The sequence below is a fragment of the Misgurnus anguillicaudatus genome, chromosome 21 (assembly GCF_027580225.2).
Source record: "Misgurnus anguillicaudatus chromosome 21, ASM2758022v2, whole genome shotgun sequence".
Lineage (NCBI taxonomy): Eukaryota > Metazoa > Chordata > Actinopteri > Cypriniformes > Cobitidae > Misgurnus > Misgurnus anguillicaudatus.
Genome location: NC_073357.2, coordinates 11,813,944 through 11,830,000, shown reverse-complemented (window position 1 = coordinate 11,830,000; position 16,057 = coordinate 11,813,944). Strand labels below are relative to the sequence as shown.

Sequence of the window (16,057 nt, the reverse complement as noted above, 5' to 3'; positions counted from 1 at the left end):
AATAACAATAACACAGGTCACAAGGTAAACAGAATAGAATTTACATTAATTATTAAGTAATTTAGCAGAAAATAGCTAAATAGGTACTAATAAGTTATTATTTACAGGATTCTTTTTAAGATTTATACATGTACACATTGAACAATATACAATATAAGTACAATCAGTGTTGGGGAAAGTTACTTTCCCCAATACTGTGTACAATATATACAAGGGGATGAAGTAAACTAGGTCTGATCCAGGTCTGAACCAGGTACAAGCCATACCCCAGAAATCTGCTATTGTGATTTGGGGGATGTAGTTGGCCCTCTAATTGTTATTTGTCTTCATTTTTAGTTCTTCATCTACTACACTTTTGAAGTGTTCGAAACTGTTGAACACAACACCTTCAAAACCTGAAGTGGTGGACTTTCTAGTTGCTGGGCAATACGTAAATATTTTTCGGCTACTTTCAGCAGCCTTGTCTTTGGACGGCATGTACCTGCCCACCACACTGGGGTACTTGGTAGGCCCCACAAGGCTTCGGGGATTTATGAGCCTTGAGTGGTCTGGATGTCAGCGCAGGAGGCGGTGCGAAAAGTATGAACCCTTGACTGCTGGATGCCCCACAGAGCATCATGGATGGTCCCTGTGGCTATGCAGGAACCACTACAAGGACAGGTGCTTTTGACGCTCTGGATGGGATGTACGTGGCCACAGGGGGTTTAGGTTGAATGGGCCGGTTCACAAACTCTTCCACATCTATCCTGCAAAAATAAATCATACATGCGATGATGAGTTTAATTCATAAGAAATAATGGGTATGACTATCAATTTACATGGTTTGTTGTGTTTAAGTTTAAACCATTCAGCTGATGAATTCAGTTATGTTCACATGTAAGCAATAAGGTATGAGAGGCTGTGCTGTATCGTGAATAAGTAACGGCTGAAGGGGTTGCAGGCACTCCGCTTCGTGTCACTTATTCACGACACAGCACTTGCCTCAAGTACCTTATTGCTTTTATAAAAAAGTTACCACACAATATTAAAGTTAAAAAATGTGTTAGTGCAACTTTAATGAAGTTATATCAGTAAAAGCATTTCTTCCGCTAGAAAAAATAGTCCCTGACCGTGAACAAGAACGTTCCAATGTGTAATATGCATGAAAGCTCACATAAAAACAACAAACTGATCTCAAACTTTGTCTCATTCTATGTTTATGTTTATACGTTTGGTTGCTAATGGTTTTACAGCTTACCTCCGCTTCTGATCATGGCTTTTTCCAGCTGCATGACATAGGCTCTGGTACTGAACCTGAGGTCGATCTGGAGCTGGAAGGGATTCTGACAGAGTAGGAGCTGCTGGCATTGGTTCTTCTGACAGCACTCGTTGGTGGGGTTTCACCTTTGGCATTACGGTTGCCCTGTAGTTAGCCTTGGCATTCAGATTGGGCAGTTGAGGAGCATCATATCATTCTTGTTGTAGGCCAGCACTGCACTTGCAAGGGCACTCATAAACACCCCATAGTTGGCATGGCTCTGTTTGATGACAACAGCATCCCAGCGTGCAGCCAGTGTCGGATGTCCAGTCGGATCACAGTGCCCTTCTGTGCCCAGTCCCTGAACAGATTCTCCAGGAAGGATGAAGCACTGTCACAATAAAAATTTTCAGCATGTGTTCTTTGTTTTTTTTTTTTGACAAATATTATCAGGGTATATGTATGTGTTATTACCTACCGACAACAGTTGTTATCTGCATATATGACAGCTGGTGCAGGAGCCCTAGCTCATTCAAAGAGGGCCATCAGACCTTTGGCCATACGTCTGTAGCACCCCTCAGACTCAGCTGCCACCACCACTGTGGTCAAGAACTGGCCCCACTCGTTCAGCACACTGGTGATATACTGCATGGTGCCCTGGCCATCACCATATATCTTCTTAAGGACCTGGAAAACACAAAGCAGAACATTCATTTGATAGTTTCTATCAATAACCTGTCTGCCCAATATAATTGATATGAATTACAATGCATGTACATTTTGTATCCATCACATTTGAACGCTGAACAGTGAGGCCAAAGTCCCTTATTCAAAACAATAGGTTTGCTCAAGTCATTTTAAAGTGACTAAACAAATATTAAGTCTACTGAACTTCATGAATTTATACAATACACATACCTTTTTTGTGCCATCAATGCAGAGGATTTCTCCAGACATCTTCTCCATCTCCATGATCATGTGCGCACGCCTCAGCACACGGGCACAAGGAAGGGGAGACCGGGGCAGAGGAGGGGTGTAAGTACCAACAGCTTTGACAAAGGACAGGATGCTCTTCTGAGACGATGCAGATCCATCCGTACACTGCAGCTTGGCCTCTCCCTGCCTGTACAGACGGATGCATGGGTACAGGTGTTGTTTTTGGTGGCTGCTCAGATGCTTTTTCACTGAGAAGCTTTTCCCACACACTTCACACACATGTTCCTTTGGAAGATGAAGCTGCATGTGCCAAGTCAGGTTGGACTTCACAGAGAAACTCTTGTCACGCACTTGTGTCCCTCCACATCCATGATTTCTATTTGTTGTAATAAAACAGAAACATATTCAGATTGGTTTCTTCTTTTCAAACTGTACAGGGGACTAAACACTGGAAAACCAGGAGATGCAAAACATGTACACAAGTAACAGTACTGCTAATACTATTACTTAAAGTAGAACTAAAAAGGTATTTTATTGATGTTATCAGATTTACTTTTTAATGTGATATTTCATATGATTAGCTGAAAGTACAACAGGTAATGGTTTTATAATTGTAGACTTTATTTTTGCTTGCCTTGTGTTTTCAGTGTTTTAACATGTTATTGACTGTTAATGGATTATCATATTGTACAGTATGTAGTCAGTCAATTCCAACAGGAAAAACTGGCATTAGTATTACTAGCAATAAGTAAAATCTACCTGTATTTGGATAGTAGTGTTAGTCTTAATGTCCAGCCCTGATTGTGTTTGGGTATTTCCAAAGTATTTAATTTGAGTAAAATATTACAAAGACTCGAATAACTGCAGTTTACGATACACGTTAGCAGTTAACTTAGATGGGCGATTATATTTTCTCTATTAAAGCTTTTAAAACTTTAATAACTTTGTAATTACTGCACGTAAATCCACGCGAATCCATACAAAAAACGGTTAGAAAGCATTTATATGAATATACTGGTAAATATACTCGACTTACCTCTTGTTTGCTGTAACCGATCTCAATCAAACGATGATAATAGTGTTATTTACGTTTGTCACTCGCGTGATGCACTTAATATTCAAAGCAACGGCGCCATCTGATTGGTGGGTTGAGGAAGCGGCCTGCTCAACAGAGCTCAGTGATTGGTTGGTTGAGCAGCTCAACTTGCTCAACGGCGCTCAATGATTGGTCGGCATAGGGACTTGGAGGAGAGAACGCCTGGGAATACCAGGTGCTGTAAGCATTTAATTCTTTATTTAATTAATTATTTAATTATTTATTCATATAATTTTTTTCCAGAAATGCATCCTTTCTGTTAGCGTTCGCCGATGGCATGGCGTTGCCACATTAGTCTTGAAGTGGCTCTCGAATCGAGTCAGCGCTCGCTTACGGCCACACCACCCTGAGCACGCCCGCTCTCGTCTGATCTCGGAAGCCAAGCAGGGTCGGGCCTGTTTAGTACTTGGATGGGAGACCGCCTGGGAATACCAGGTGCTGTAAGCATTTAATAAATTATTTAATTATTTATTCATATAATTTTTTTCCAGAAATGCATCCTTTCTGTAAGCGTTCGCCGATGGCATGGCGTTGCCACATTAGTCTTGAAGTGGCTCTCGAATCGAGTCAGCGCTCGCTTACGGCCACACCACCCTGAGCACGCCCGCTCTCGTCTGATCTCGGAAGCCAAGCAGGGTCGGGCCTGGTTAGTACTTGGATGGGAGACCGCCTGGGAATACCAGGTGCTGTAAGCATTTAATTCTTTATTTAATTAATTATTTAATTATTTATTCATATAATTTTTTTCCAGAAATGCATCCTTTCTGTAAGCGTTCGCCGATGGCATGGCGTTGCCACATTAGTCTTGAAGAGGCTCTCGAATCGAGTCAGCGCTCGCTTACGGCCACACCACCCTGAGCACGCCCGCTCTCGTCTGATCTCGGAAGCCAAGCAGGGTCGGGCCTGGTTAGTACTTGGATGGGAGACCGCCTGGGAATACCAGGTGCTGTAAGCATTTAATTCTTTATTTAATTAATTATTTAATTATTTATTCATATAATTTTTTTCCAGAAATGCATCCTTTCTGTAAGCGTTCGCCGATGGCATGGCGTTGCCACATTAGTCTTGAAGTGGCTCTCGAATCGAGTCAGCGCTCGCTTACGGCCACACCACCCTGAGCACGCCCGCTCTCGTCTGATCTCGGAAGCCAAGCAGAGTCGGGCCTGGTTAGTACTTGGATGGGAGACCGCCTGGGAATACCAGGTGCTGTAAGCATTTAATTCTTTATTTAATTAATTATTTAATTATTTATTCATATAATTTTTTTCCAGAAATGCATCCTTTCTGTAAGCGTTCGCCGATGGCATGGCGTTGCCACATTAGTCTTGAAGTGGCTCTCGAATCGAGTCAGCGCTCGCTTACGGCCACACCACCCTGAGCACGCCCGCTCTCGTCTGATCTCGGAAGCCAAGCAGGGTCGGGCCTGTTTAGTACTTGGATGGGAGACCGCCTGGGAATACCAGGTGCTGTAAGCATTTAATAAATTATTTAATTATTTATTCATATAATTTTTTTCCAGAAATGCATCCTTTCTGTAAGCGTTCGCCGATGGCATGGCGTTGCCACATTAGTCTTGAAGTGGCTCTCGAATCGAGTCAGCGCTCGCTTACGGCCACACCACCCTGAGCACGCCCGCTCTCGTCTGATCTCGGAAGCCAAGCAGGGTCGGGCCTGGTTAGTACTTGGATGGGAGACCGCCTGGGAATACCAGGTGCTGTAAGCATTTAATTCTTTATTTAATTAATTATTTAATTATTTATTCATATAATTTTTTTCCAGAAATGCATCCTTTCTGTAAGCGTTCGCCGATGGCATGGCGTTGCCACATTAGTCTTGAAGTGGCTCTCGAATCGAGTCAGCGCTCGCTTACGGCCACACCACCCTGAGCACGCCCGCTCTCGTCTGATCTCGGAAGCCAAGCAGGGTCGGGCCTGGTTAGTACTTGGATGGGAGACCGCCTGGGAATACCAGGTGCTGTAAGCATTTAATTCTTTATTTAATTAATTATTTAATTATTTATTCATATAATTTTTTTCCAGAAATGCATCCTTTCTGTAAGCGTTCGCCGATGGCATGGCGTTGCCACATTAGTCTTGAAGTGGCTCTCGAATCGAGTCAGCGCTCGCTTACGGCCACACCACCCTGAGCACGCCCGCTCTCGTCTGATCTCGGAAGCCAAGCAGGGTCGGGCCTGGTTAGTACTTGGATGGGAGACCGCCTGGGAATACCAGGTGCTGTAAGCATTTAATTCTTTATTTAATTAATTATTTAATTATTTATTCATATAATTTTTTTCCAGAAATGCATCCTTTCTGTAAGCGTTCGCCGATGGCATGGCGTTGCCACATTAGTCTTGAAGTGGCTCTCGAATCGAGTCAGCGCTCGCTTACGGCCACACCACCCTGAGCACGCCCGCTCTCGTCTGATCTCGGAAGCCAAGCAGGGTCGGGCCTGGTTAGTACTTGGATGGGAGACCGCCTGGGAATACCAGGTGCTGTAAGCATTTAGTTCTTTATTTAATTCTTTATTTAATTAATTATTTAATTATTTATTCATATAATTTTTTTCCAGAAATGCATCCTTTCTGTAAGCGTTCGCCGATGGCATGGCGTTGCCACATTAGTCTTGAAGTGGCTCTCGAATCGACTCAGCGCTCGCTTACGGCCACACCACCCTGAGCACGCCCGCTCTCGTCTGATCTCGGAAGCCAAGCAGGGTCGGGCCTGGTTAGTACTTGGATGGGAGACCGCCTGGGAATACCAGGTGCTGTAAGCATTTAATTCTTTATTTAATTAATTATTTAATTATTTATTCATATAATTTTTTCCCAGAAATGCATCCTTTCTGTAAGCGTTCGCCGATGGCATGGCGTTGCCACATTAGTCTTGAAGTGGCTCTCGAATCGAGTCAGCGCTCGCTTACGGCCACACCACCCTGAGCACGCCCGCTCTCGTCTGATCTCGGAAGCCAAGCAGGGTCGGGCCTGGTTAGTACTTGGATGGGAGACCGCCTGGGAATACCAGGTGCTGTAAGCATTTAATTAATTATTTAATTATTTATTCATATAATTTTTTTCCAGAAATGCATCCTTTCTGTAAGCGTTCGCCGATGGCATGGCGTTGCCACATTAGTCTTGAAGTGGCTCTCGAATCGAGTCAGCGCTCGCTTACGGCCACACCACCCTGAGCACGCCCGCTCTCGTCTGATCTCGGAAGCCAAGCAGGGTCGGGCCTGGTTAGTACTTGGATGGGAGACCGCCTGGGAATACCAGGTGCTGTAAGCATTTAATTCTTTATTTAATTAATTATTTAATTATTTATTCATATAATTTTTTTCCAGAAATGCATCCTTTCTGTAAGCGTTCGCCGATGGCATGGCGTTGCCACATTAGTCTTGAAGTGGCTCTCGAATCGAGTCAGCGCTCGCTTACGGCCACACCACCCTGAGCACGCCCGCTCTCGTCTGATCTCGGAAGCCAAGCAGGGTCGGGCCTGGTTAGTACTTGGATGGGAGACCGCCTGGGAATACCAGGTGCTGTAAGCATTTAATTCTTTATTTAATTAATTATTTAATTATTTATTCATATAATTTTTTTCCAGAAATGCATCCTTTCTGTAAGCGTTCGCCGATGGCATGGCGTTGCCACATTAGTCTTGAAGTGGCTCTCGAATCGAGTCAGCGCTCGCTTACGGCCACACCACCCTGAGCACGCCCGCTCTCGTCTGATCTCGGAAGCCAAGCAGGGTCGGGCCTGGTTAGTACTTGGATGGGAGACCGCCTGGGAATACCAGGTGCTGTAAGCATTTAATTCTTTATTTAATTAATTATTTAATTATTTATTCATATAATTTTTTTCCAGAAATGCATCCTTTCTGTAAGCGTTCGCCGATGGCATGGCGTTGCCACATTAGTCTTGAAGTGGCTCTCGAATCGAGTCAGCGCTCGCTTACGGCCACACCACCCTGAGCACGCCCGCTCTCGTCTGATCTCGGAAGCCAAGCAGGGTCGGGCCTGGTTAGTACTTGGATGGGAGACCGCCTGGGAATACCAGGTGCTGTAAGCATTTAATTCTTTATTTAATTAATTATTTAATTATTTATTCATATAATTTTTTTCCAGAAATGCATCCTTTCTGTAAGCGTTCGCCGATGGCATGGCGTTGCCACATTAGTCTTGAAGTGGCTCTCGAATCGAGTCAGCGCTCGCTTACGGCCACACCACCCTGAGCACGCCCGCTCTCGTCTGATCTCGGAAGCCAAGCAGGGTCGGGCCTGGTTAGTACTTGGATGGGAGACCGCCTGGGAATACCAGGTGCTGTAAGCATTTAATTCTTTATTTAATTAATTATTTAATTATTTATTCATATAATTTTTTTCCAGAAATGCATCCTTTCTGTAAGCGTTCGCCGATGGCATGGCGTTGCCACATTAGTCTTGAAGTGGCTCTCGAATCGAGTCAGCGCTCGCTTACGGCCACACCACCCTGAGCACGCCCGCTCTCGTCTGATCTCGGAAGCCAAGCAGGGTCGGGCCTGGTTAGTACTTGGATGGGAGACCGCCTGGGAATACCAGGTGCTGTAAGCATTTAATTCTTTATTTAATTAATTATTTAATTATTTATTCATATAATTTTTTCCAGAAATGCATCCTTTCTGTAAGCGTTCGCCGATGGCATGGCGTTGCCACATTAGTCTTGAAGTGGCTCTCGAATCGAGTCAGCGCTCGCTTACGGCCACACCACCCTGAGCACGCCCGCTCTCGTCTGATCTCGGAAGCCAAGCAGGGTCGGGCCTGGTTAGTACTTGGATGGGAGACCGCCTGGGAATACCAGGTGCTGTAAGCATTTAATTCTTTATTTAATTAATTATTTAATTATTTATTCATATAATTTTTTTCCAGAAATGCATCCTTTCTGTAAGCGTTCGCCGATGGCATGGCGTTGCCACATTAGTCTTGAAGTGGCTCTCGAATCGAGTCAGCGCTCGCTTACGGCCACACCACCCTGAGCACGCCCGCTCTCGTCTGATCTCGGAAGCCAAGCAGGGTCGGGCCTGGTTAGTACTTGGATGGGAGACCGCCTGGGAATACCAGGTGCTGTAAGCATTTAATTCTTTATTTAATTAATTATTTAATTATTTATTCATATAATTTTTTTCCAGAAATGCATCCTTTCTGTAAGCGTTCGCCGATGGCATGGCGTTGCCACATTAGTCTTGAAGTGGCTCTCGAATCGAGTCAGCGCTCGCTTACGGCCACACCACCCTGAGCACGCCCGCTCTCGTCTGATCTCGGAAGCCAAGCAGGGTCGGGCCTGGTTAGTACTTGGATGGGAGACCGCCTGGGAATACCAGGTGCTGTAAGCATTTAATTCTTTATTTAATTAATTATTTAATTATTTATTCATATAATTTTTTTCCAGAAATGCATCCTTTCTGTAAGCGTTCGCCGATGGCATGGCGTTGCCACATTAGTCTTGAAGTGGCTCTCGAATCGAGTCAGCGCTCGCTTACGGCCACACCACCCTGAGCACGCCCGCTCTCGTCTGATCTCGGAAGCCAAGCAGGGTCGGGCCTGGTTAGTACTTGGATGGGAGACCGCCTGGGAATACCAGGTGCTGTAAGCATTTAATTCTTTATTTAATTAATTATTTAATTATTTATTCATATAATTTTTTTCCAGAAATGCATCCTTTCTGTAAGCGTTCGCCGATGGCATGGCGTTGCCACATTAGTCTTGAAGTGGCTCTCGAATCGAGTCAGCGCTCGCTTACGGCCACACCACCCTGAGCACGCCCGCTCTCGTCTGATCTCGGAAGCCAAGCAGGGTCGGGCCTGGTTAGTACTTGGATGGGAGACCGCCTGGGAATACCAGGTGCTGTAAGCATTTAATTCTTTATTTAATTAATTATTTAATTATTTATTCATATAATTTTTTTCCAGAAATGCATCCTTTCTGTAAGCGTTCGCCGATGGCATGGCGTTGCCACATTAGTCTTGAAGTGGCTCTCGAATCGAGTCAGCGCTCGCTTACGGCCACACCACCCTGAGCACGCCCGCTCTCGTCTGATCTCGGAAGCCAAGCAGGGTCGGGCCTGTTTAGTACTTGGATGGGAGACCGCCTGGGAATACCAGGTGCTGTAAGCATTTAATAAATTATTTAATTATTTATTCATATAATTTTTTTCCAGAAATGCATCCTTTCTGTAAGCGTTCGCCGATGGCATGGCGTTGCCACATTAGTCTTGAAGTGGCTCTCGAATCGAGTCAGCGCTCGCTTACGGCCACACCACCCTGAGCACGCCCGCTCTCGTCTGATCTCGGAAGCCAAGCAGGGTCGGGCCTGGTTAGTACTTGGATGGGAGACCGCCTGGGAATACCAGGTGCTGTAAGCATTTAATTCTTTATTTAATTAATTATTTAATTATTTATTCATATAATTTTTTCCAGAAATGCATCCTTTCTGTAAGCGTTCGCCGATGGCATGGCGTTGCCACATTAGTCTTGAAGAGGCTCTCGAATCGAGTCAGCGCTCGCTTACGGCCACACCACCCTGAGCACGCCCGCTCTCGTCTGATCTCGGAAGCCAAGCAGGGTCGGGCCTGGTTAGTACTTGGATGGGAGACCGCCTGGGAATACCAGGTGCTGTAAGCATTTAATTCTTTATTTAATTAATTATTTAATTATTTATTCATATAATTTTTTTCCAGAAATGCATCCTTTCTGTAAGCGTTCGCCGATGGCATGGCGTTGCCACATTAGTCTTGAAGTGGCTCTCGAATCGAGTCAGCGCTCGCTTACGGCCACACCACCCTGAGCACGCCCGCTCTCGTCTGATCTCGGAAGCCAAGCAGGGTCGGGCCTGGTTAGTACTTGGATGGGAGACCGCCTGGGAATACCAGGTGCTGTAAGCATTTAGTTCTTTATTTAATTCTTTATTTAATTAATTATTTAATTATTTATTCATATAATTTTTTTCCAGAAATGCATCCTTTCTGTAAGCGTTCGCCGATGGCATGGCGTTGCCACATTAGTCTTGAAGTGGCTCTCGAATCGAGTCAGTGCTCGTTTACGGCCACACCACCCTGAGCACGCCCGCTCTCGTCTGATCTCGGAAGCCAAGCAGGGTCGGGCCTGGTTAGTACTTGGATGGGAGACCGCCTGGGAATACCAGGTGCTGTAAGCATTTAATTCTTTATTTAATTAATTATTTAATTATTTATTCATATAATTTTTTCCCAGAAATGCATCCTTTCTGTAAGCGTTCGCCGATGGCATGGCGTTGCCACATTAGTCTTGAAGTGGCTCTCGAATCGAGTCAGTGCTCGCTTACGGCCACACCACCCTGAGCACGCCCGCTCTCGTCTGATCTCGGAAGCCAAGCAGGGTCGGGCCTGGTTAGTACTTGGATGGGAGACCGCCTGGGAATACCAGGTGCTGTAAGCATTTAATTAATTATTTAATTATTTATTCATATAATTTTTTTCCAGAAATGCATCCTTTCTGTAAGCGTTCGCCGATGGCATGGCGTTGCCACATTAGTCTTGAAGTGGCTCTCGAATCGAGTCAGCGCTCGCTTACGGCCACACCACCCTGAGCACGCCCGCTCTCGTCTGATCTCGGAAGCCAAGCAGGGTCGGGCCTGGTTAGTACTTGGATGGGAGACCGCCTGGGAATACCAGGTGCTGTAAGCATTTAATTCTTTATTTAATTAATTATTTAATTATTTATTCATATAATTTTTTTCCAGAAATGCATCCTTTCTGTAAGCGTTCGCCGATGGCATGGCGTTGCCACATTAGTCTTGAAGTGGCTCTCGAATCGAGTCAGCGCTCGCTTACGGCCACACCACCCTGAGCACGCCCGCTCTCGTCTGATCTCGGAAGCCAAGCAGGGTCGGGCCTGGTTAGTACTTGGATGGGAGACCGCCTGGGAATACCAGGTGCTGTAAGCATTTAATTCTTTAATTAATTATTTAATTATTTATTCATATAATTTTTTTCCAGAAATGCATCCTTTCTGTAAGCGTTCGCCGATGGCATGGCGTTGCCACATTAGTCTTGAAGTGGCTCTCGAATCGAGTCAGCGCTCGCTTACGGCCACACCACCCTGAGCACGCCCGCTCTCGTCTGATCTCGGAAGCCAAGCAGGGTCGGGCCTGGTTAGTACTTGGATGGGAGACCGCCTGGGAATACCAGGTGCTGTAAGCATTTAATTAATTATTTAATTATTTATTCATATAATTTTTTTCCAGAAATGCATCCTTTCTGTAAGCGTTCGCCGATGGCATGGCGTTGCCACATTAGTCTTGAAGTGGCTCTCGAATCGAGTCAGCGGTCGCTTACGGCCACACCACCCTGAGCACGCCCGCTCTCGTCTGATCTCGGAAGCCAAGCAGGGTCGGGCCTGGTTAGTACTTGGATGGGAGACCGCCTGGGAATACCAGGTGCTGTAAGCATTTAATTCTTTATTTAATTAATTATTTAATTATTTATTCATATAATTTTTTTCCAGAAATGCATCCTTTCTGTAAGCGTTCGCCGATGGCATGGCGTTGCCACATTAGTCTTGAAGTGGCTCTCGAATCGAGTCAGCGCTCGCTTACGGCCACACCACCCTGAGCACGCCCGCTCTCGTCTGATCTCGGAAGCCAAGCAGGGTCGGGCCTGGTTAGTACTTGGATGGGAGACCGCCTGGGAATACCAGGTGCTGTAAGCATTTAATAAATTATTTAATTATTTATTCATATAATTTTTTTCCAGAAATGCATCCTTTCTGTAAGCGTTCGCCGATGGCATGGCGTTGCCACATTAGTCTTGAAGTGGCTCTCGAATCGAGTCAGCGCTCGCTTACGGCCACACCACCCTGAGCACGCCCGCTCTCGTCTGATCTCGGAAGCCAAGCAGGGTCGGGCCTGGTTAGTACTTGGATGGGAGACCGCCTGGGAATACCAGGTGCTGTAAGCATTTAATTCTTTATTTAATTAATTATTTAATTATTTATTCATATAATTTTTTTCCAGAAATGCATCCTTTCTGTAAGCGTTCGCCGATGGCATGGCGTTGCCACATTAGTCTTGAAGTGGCTCTCGAATCGAGTCAGCGCTCGCTTACGGCCACACCACCCTGAGCACGCCCGCTCTCGTCTGATCTCGGAAGCCAAGCAGGGTCGGGCCTGGTTAGTACTTGGATGGGAGACCGCCTGGGAATACCAGGTGCTGTAAGCATTTAATTCTTTATTTAATTAATTATTTAATTATTTATTCATATAATTTTTTTCCAGAAATGCATCCTTTCTGTAAGCGTTCGCCGATGGCATGGCGTTGCCACATTAGTCTTGAAGTGGCTCTCGAATCGAGTCAGCGCTCGCTTACGGCCACACCACCCTGAGCACGCCCGCTCTCGTCTGATCTCGGAAGCCAAGCAGGGTCGGGCCTGGTTAGTACTTGGATGGGAGACCGCCTGGGAATACCAGGTGCTGTAAGCATTTAATTCTTTATTTAATTAATTATTTAATTATTTATTCATATAATTTTTTTCCAGAAATGCATCCTTTCTGTAAGCGTTCGCCGATGGCATGGCGTTGCCACATTAGTCTTGAAGTGGCTCTCGAATCGAGTCAGCGCTCGCTTACGGCCACACCACCCTGAGCACGCCCGCTCTCGTCTGATCTCGGAAGCCAAGCAGGGTCGGGCCTGGTTAGTACTTGGATGGGAGACCGCCTGGGAATACCAGGTGCTGTAAGCATTTAATTAATTATTTAATTATTTATTCATATAATTTTTTTCCAGAAATGCATCCTTTCTGTAAGCGTTCGCCGATGGCATGGCGTTGCCACATTAGTCTTGAAGTGGCTCTCGAATCGAGTCAGCGCTCGCTTACGGCCACACCACCCTGAGCACGCCCGCTCTCGTCTGATCTCGGAAGCCAAGCAGGGTCGGGCCTGGTTAGTACTTGGATGGGAGACCGCCTGGGAGTACCAGGTGCTGTAAGCATTTATTTCTTTATTTAATTAATTATTTAATTATTTATTCATATAATTTTTTTCCAGAAATGCATCCTTTCTGTAAGCGTTCGCCGATGGCATGGCGTTGCCACATTAGTCTTGAAGTGGCTCTCGAATCGAGTCAGCGCTCGCTTACGGCCACACCACCCTGAGGGCGCTATTGAGCAATCAGGAAGTGAGTTGGCTGCAGTAGAGAGAGGAAGGCTCTCTCATTGTTTATGTTTGTTAGTGTTTGTAGTTTTTTATTTGTATATCGATTGAGTTTTGTTTGTTAGTGATTTTTTTTGTTTAAACCACCTAACAGCAGCTTTTGGCTGGCTGGAGGGTGGTTAAATCGTGATTTTTCGTGGTTTTGTTTGTTTGTTTTTGTTTTTCGTGTTTGTTTTTCATTTGAAATGGACGGACCTACGGCTAATGACCTGGAAATGGCGGCGGAGAAACGGAACGGCAATGACACTGGACCTGAACATCGACCACGAGCTGGAAACCAAAAGGATACAGGTGTTAGGAATTTTGAGCAAAGGAAATACATGAAGGAAGCAACAGTGATTGTAAATGTGGACAATGCTAATGGAGTAAAGGCGGAGGATATAATTAAAGTGATAGCAGAGAAAATTGGAGAAGGAAACGTTCTGGCAGTAAGACCAAGACAAAATAAGGAATATGAACTGACCCTGGAGAAGGAGGAAATGTGTGATGAGTTAATGGATGGACTAATGATAAAAGGAACAAACTGTGAGGTGAGGAGATTACAAAACAGAGAATATGTCGTTTCCTTCATGCATTTGCCTGTTTACCTGGAGGATAACGAAATTTTAGAAAAATTGCAAGGTTGGGGCGTTTTGCCAATATCAAAAATTAAAAGAAGGCTGTATCCGGGCACTGGAATCGAGGACGGGACAAGGTTTGCGAGAGTGAGGTTTCCCAGGGAAGTGGTTTCACTCCCATACAGCACGAAGCTGGAAACAGCGGAAGGGCCGCAATATTTTAGGGTGATGCACAGCCATCAGGTGAAAACCTGTCGGCTGTGCATGAGCCCAGACCATCTAATGAAAGATTGCCCTGATTTTAAGTGCTACAAATGTGAGGAGAGGGGACATTTCGCAAGGGACTGTAACACTGTTAAGTGCCCGGACTGCCAAGACTATTTAAATAAATGTGAGTGTTGGATGGATGGAGGGGAAGGAGGATCACAAAAACAGGTGGACAGTCAAATGCATGAAGGGAACGATGGAGAAGAAAATGAAAATGAAGAACAACAACACACTGATGGAGCAAATGAAATGGAAAAGGGAATAACAATAGAGGAACAGACAACAGAGGATAAAGAAGTGGAAAACGAGAAGGACAATTCACAAGGAGATGATGGTACATGGACACCAATTGAAATTTCTGCAAGTTTTACAAGTCTTTTAGATACGATGGACAAAGAAGGACAAAATGAGATAGTAGAGAGCAGCGGGATTGACAATAAAGATATGGAAGAAGCAGCAGTATTGGAGAAAAGCAGAGACGGAAGAGCACAAGTATTGGAGAAAAGCAGAGACGGAAGAGCACAAACAAGAAGAAGAACATTAAAGGTAACACCAAATGTACAGTTTGCTAAGAAAAAAGTGATGAAAAAAGGACAAATGAAATGTGTAAATAGGTATGAAGTTTTAAAGGGACTGGAGGAGATGAAGTGAGACAATGGTTTTTAGGTATTTAATTTTTCTTTTAATGGTTTTAAGTTGTGTGACTTTTAATGCAAGAGGACTGCTGGACGTGAGAAAATTTGAAAAAGTAATTGAAAGATGTAAACACGAAGATATCATTGCACTACAAGAAACGAACTGGAAAGAGAATGTGATGAAGGATTTTCAAAGGAGATGGGCTGGAGGAATTTTATATAACAATGGTGATGGAAGATTTGGAAGAGGAGTTGCTTTTTTAATGAAAGAGGAGGTTTTTAAAAGAAGCAAAATTGTATATAAAGACAATATAGGAAAATGTATGATTGTAGAGACAAAATATGATGAAAAGGAAATGGTTATAGTAAATGTACATGCACCAACAGAAGAGAAGGAAAAAAAAGATTTTTTTTTTGTTTTAAGAGGTTTTTTAAAGAAATATAAAGAAATTGTAATGATGGGGGATTTTAATACAGTTTTTAGTAAACAAGATATGGCAGAGGGAATGGTTTTTAAAAGTGATGCGGGGAGAAAAGAATTAAAGGTTTTAATGGAAGAAAATAAAATGATTGATGTATGGAGAGAAAGGAACGAAACAAAAAAAGAGTTTTCAAGACGACAAATAGTGGGACAGTTTGTGTGCAAAACAAGAATTGATTTTATTTTATGTAATAGGAATGTGGAAAATTTTATTGAAAAGATTAAGTATGAAGAAACAAGTTTAAGTGATCATAAGTTGTTATTTTTTAAAATTGATTGGGACAAAATACAAAGAGGGCCGGGGGTATGGGTTTTAAATACAGAGATTCTTAAAAATAAAGATTATGTTTCAGAAATCAAACAAATTATAGAAAGAGAAAAGGAAAGTAAAATGTATGAAGAGAGTAAGAGAATATGGTGGGAAAACGTAAAGTTTTTAATAAAAAAATTCTCAATTAAATACTGTAGCCTAATACAAAAATGTAAGAGATATAAGAAAAAAGAAATGAAAACAGACTTAGAAAAAGAACTAGCTAAAGAAAACAAAGACATACAAAAGATAAGAGAAATTGAGGAAAGATTAAAGGAAATAGAGGAAAAAGAATATGAAGGAGCAAGATTAAGAAGTAAAGCAAAAT

General features: G+C 43.9%; 38 non-coding genes across 38 annotated transcripts; all 38 read left to right on the top strand.

The window, feature by feature from the left end:
- The first annotated feature begins 3,597 nt into the window (after positions 1-3,597).
- On the top strand, positions 3,598-3,716 carry LOC129420072 (5S ribosomal RNA). Its single transcript, XR_008636767.2, has one exon. It is a non-coding gene; the product is annotated as a 5S ribosomal RNA (ribosomal RNA).
- A 129-nt stretch (positions 3,717-3,845) lies between these two features.
- Positions 3,846-3,964, top strand: LOC129420083 (5S ribosomal RNA). The gene has a single exon (XR_008636768.1). It is a non-coding gene; the product is annotated as a 5S ribosomal RNA (ribosomal RNA).
- Positions 3,965-4,105: 141 nt separating this feature from the next.
- LOC141354652 (5S ribosomal RNA) lies at positions 4,106-4,224 on the top strand. The gene has a single exon (XR_012361083.1). It is a non-coding gene; the product is annotated as a 5S ribosomal RNA (ribosomal RNA).
- Positions 4,225-4,365: 141 nt separating this feature from the next.
- LOC141358203 (5S ribosomal RNA) lies at positions 4,366-4,484 on the top strand. The gene has a single exon (XR_012364692.1). It is a non-coding gene; the product is annotated as a 5S ribosomal RNA (ribosomal RNA).
- A 141-nt stretch (positions 4,485-4,625) lies between these two features.
- On the top strand, positions 4,626-4,744 carry LOC141357558 (5S ribosomal RNA). Its single transcript, XR_012364045.1, has one exon. It is a non-coding gene; the product is annotated as a 5S ribosomal RNA (ribosomal RNA).
- Positions 4,745-4,873: 129 nt separating this feature from the next.
- Positions 4,874-4,992, top strand: LOC141354651 (5S ribosomal RNA). Its single transcript, XR_012361082.1, has one exon. It is a non-coding gene; the product is annotated as a 5S ribosomal RNA (ribosomal RNA).
- Positions 4,993-5,133: 141 nt separating this feature from the next.
- Positions 5,134-5,252, top strand: LOC129420116 (5S ribosomal RNA). The gene has a single exon (XR_008636771.1). It is a non-coding gene; the product is annotated as a 5S ribosomal RNA (ribosomal RNA).
- Positions 5,253-5,393: 141 nt separating this feature from the next.
- LOC129416082 (5S ribosomal RNA) lies at positions 5,394-5,512 on the top strand. The gene has a single exon (XR_008635160.2). It is a non-coding gene; the product is annotated as a 5S ribosomal RNA (ribosomal RNA).
- A 141-nt stretch (positions 5,513-5,653) lies between these two features.
- LOC141354650 (5S ribosomal RNA) lies at positions 5,654-5,772 on the top strand. Its single transcript, XR_012361081.1, has one exon. It is a non-coding gene; the product is annotated as a 5S ribosomal RNA (ribosomal RNA).
- Positions 5,773-5,925: 153 nt separating this feature from the next.
- Positions 5,926-6,044, top strand: LOC141354649 (5S ribosomal RNA). The gene has a single exon (XR_012361080.1). It is a non-coding gene; the product is annotated as a 5S ribosomal RNA (ribosomal RNA).
- Positions 6,045-6,185: 141 nt separating this feature from the next.
- On the top strand, positions 6,186-6,304 carry LOC129418943 (5S ribosomal RNA). Its single transcript, XR_008636292.1, has one exon. It is a non-coding gene; the product is annotated as a 5S ribosomal RNA (ribosomal RNA).
- A 129-nt stretch (positions 6,305-6,433) lies between these two features.
- Positions 6,434-6,552, top strand: LOC129418939 (5S ribosomal RNA). The gene has a single exon (XR_008636291.1). It is a non-coding gene; the product is annotated as a 5S ribosomal RNA (ribosomal RNA).
- A 141-nt stretch (positions 6,553-6,693) lies between these two features.
- LOC141354647 (5S ribosomal RNA) lies at positions 6,694-6,812 on the top strand. Its single transcript, XR_012361078.1, has one exon. It is a non-coding gene; the product is annotated as a 5S ribosomal RNA (ribosomal RNA).
- Positions 6,813-6,953: 141 nt separating this feature from the next.
- Positions 6,954-7,072, top strand: LOC141354646 (5S ribosomal RNA). Its single transcript, XR_012361077.1, has one exon. It is a non-coding gene; the product is annotated as a 5S ribosomal RNA (ribosomal RNA).
- A 141-nt stretch (positions 7,073-7,213) lies between these two features.
- On the top strand, positions 7,214-7,332 carry LOC129420171 (5S ribosomal RNA). The gene has a single exon (XR_008636776.1). It is a non-coding gene; the product is annotated as a 5S ribosomal RNA (ribosomal RNA).
- Positions 7,333-7,473: 141 nt separating this feature from the next.
- Positions 7,474-7,592, top strand: LOC141354645 (5S ribosomal RNA). The gene has a single exon (XR_012361076.1). It is a non-coding gene; the product is annotated as a 5S ribosomal RNA (ribosomal RNA).
- A 141-nt stretch (positions 7,593-7,733) lies between these two features.
- On the top strand, positions 7,734-7,852 carry LOC141354644 (5S ribosomal RNA). Its single transcript, XR_012361075.1, has one exon. It is a non-coding gene; the product is annotated as a 5S ribosomal RNA (ribosomal RNA).
- A 140-nt stretch (positions 7,853-7,992) lies between these two features.
- On the top strand, positions 7,993-8,111 carry LOC141354643 (5S ribosomal RNA). The gene has a single exon (XR_012361074.1). It is a non-coding gene; the product is annotated as a 5S ribosomal RNA (ribosomal RNA).
- Positions 8,112-8,252: 141 nt separating this feature from the next.
- LOC141354642 (5S ribosomal RNA) lies at positions 8,253-8,371 on the top strand. Its single transcript, XR_012361073.1, has one exon. It is a non-coding gene; the product is annotated as a 5S ribosomal RNA (ribosomal RNA).
- A 141-nt stretch (positions 8,372-8,512) lies between these two features.
- On the top strand, positions 8,513-8,631 carry LOC141354641 (5S ribosomal RNA). Its single transcript, XR_012361072.1, has one exon. It is a non-coding gene; the product is annotated as a 5S ribosomal RNA (ribosomal RNA).
- A 141-nt stretch (positions 8,632-8,772) lies between these two features.
- LOC141354640 (5S ribosomal RNA) lies at positions 8,773-8,891 on the top strand. The gene has a single exon (XR_012361071.1). It is a non-coding gene; the product is annotated as a 5S ribosomal RNA (ribosomal RNA).
- A 141-nt stretch (positions 8,892-9,032) lies between these two features.
- LOC129420204 (5S ribosomal RNA) lies at positions 9,033-9,151 on the top strand. The gene has a single exon (XR_008636779.1). It is a non-coding gene; the product is annotated as a 5S ribosomal RNA (ribosomal RNA).
- A 141-nt stretch (positions 9,152-9,292) lies between these two features.
- Positions 9,293-9,411, top strand: LOC141357557 (5S ribosomal RNA). The gene has a single exon (XR_012364044.1). It is a non-coding gene; the product is annotated as a 5S ribosomal RNA (ribosomal RNA).
- Positions 9,412-9,540: 129 nt separating this feature from the next.
- LOC141354639 (5S ribosomal RNA) lies at positions 9,541-9,659 on the top strand. Its single transcript, XR_012361070.1, has one exon. It is a non-coding gene; the product is annotated as a 5S ribosomal RNA (ribosomal RNA).
- Positions 9,660-9,799: 140 nt separating this feature from the next.
- LOC141354638 (5S ribosomal RNA) lies at positions 9,800-9,918 on the top strand. Its single transcript, XR_012361069.1, has one exon. It is a non-coding gene; the product is annotated as a 5S ribosomal RNA (ribosomal RNA).
- A 141-nt stretch (positions 9,919-10,059) lies between these two features.
- LOC141354637 (5S ribosomal RNA) lies at positions 10,060-10,178 on the top strand. Its single transcript, XR_012361068.1, has one exon. It is a non-coding gene; the product is annotated as a 5S ribosomal RNA (ribosomal RNA).
- Positions 10,179-10,331: 153 nt separating this feature from the next.
- LOC141357254 (5S ribosomal RNA) lies at positions 10,332-10,450 on the top strand. The gene has a single exon (XR_012363736.1). It is a non-coding gene; the product is annotated as a 5S ribosomal RNA (ribosomal RNA).
- Positions 10,451-10,591: 141 nt separating this feature from the next.
- Positions 10,592-10,710, top strand: LOC129420226 (5S ribosomal RNA). Its single transcript, XR_008636781.1, has one exon. It is a non-coding gene; the product is annotated as a 5S ribosomal RNA (ribosomal RNA).
- Positions 10,711-10,839: 129 nt separating this feature from the next.
- Positions 10,840-10,958, top strand: LOC141354636 (5S ribosomal RNA). The gene has a single exon (XR_012361067.1). It is a non-coding gene; the product is annotated as a 5S ribosomal RNA (ribosomal RNA).
- Positions 10,959-11,099: 141 nt separating this feature from the next.
- On the top strand, positions 11,100-11,218 carry LOC141354635 (5S ribosomal RNA). Its single transcript, XR_012361066.1, has one exon. It is a non-coding gene; the product is annotated as a 5S ribosomal RNA (ribosomal RNA).
- A 137-nt stretch (positions 11,219-11,355) lies between these two features.
- Positions 11,356-11,474, top strand: LOC141354634 (5S ribosomal RNA). The gene has a single exon (XR_012361065.1). It is a non-coding gene; the product is annotated as a 5S ribosomal RNA (ribosomal RNA).
- Positions 11,475-11,603: 129 nt separating this feature from the next.
- LOC141354633 (5S ribosomal RNA) lies at positions 11,604-11,722 on the top strand. Its single transcript, XR_012361064.1, has one exon. It is a non-coding gene; the product is annotated as a 5S ribosomal RNA (ribosomal RNA).
- A 141-nt stretch (positions 11,723-11,863) lies between these two features.
- On the top strand, positions 11,864-11,982 carry LOC141354631 (5S ribosomal RNA). Its single transcript, XR_012361062.1, has one exon. It is a non-coding gene; the product is annotated as a 5S ribosomal RNA (ribosomal RNA).
- Positions 11,983-12,111: 129 nt separating this feature from the next.
- LOC141354630 (5S ribosomal RNA) lies at positions 12,112-12,230 on the top strand. Its single transcript, XR_012361061.1, has one exon. It is a non-coding gene; the product is annotated as a 5S ribosomal RNA (ribosomal RNA).
- A 141-nt stretch (positions 12,231-12,371) lies between these two features.
- Positions 12,372-12,490, top strand: LOC141354629 (5S ribosomal RNA). Its single transcript, XR_012361060.1, has one exon. It is a non-coding gene; the product is annotated as a 5S ribosomal RNA (ribosomal RNA).
- Positions 12,491-12,631: 141 nt separating this feature from the next.
- Positions 12,632-12,750, top strand: LOC141354628 (5S ribosomal RNA). Its single transcript, XR_012361059.1, has one exon. It is a non-coding gene; the product is annotated as a 5S ribosomal RNA (ribosomal RNA).
- Positions 12,751-12,891: 141 nt separating this feature from the next.
- On the top strand, positions 12,892-13,010 carry LOC141354627 (5S ribosomal RNA). Its single transcript, XR_012361058.1, has one exon. It is a non-coding gene; the product is annotated as a 5S ribosomal RNA (ribosomal RNA).
- A 129-nt stretch (positions 13,011-13,139) lies between these two features.
- Positions 13,140-13,258, top strand: LOC141357222 (5S ribosomal RNA). The gene has a single exon (XR_012363705.1). It is a non-coding gene; the product is annotated as a 5S ribosomal RNA (ribosomal RNA).
- Positions 13,259-16,057: the final 2,799 nt, after the last annotated feature.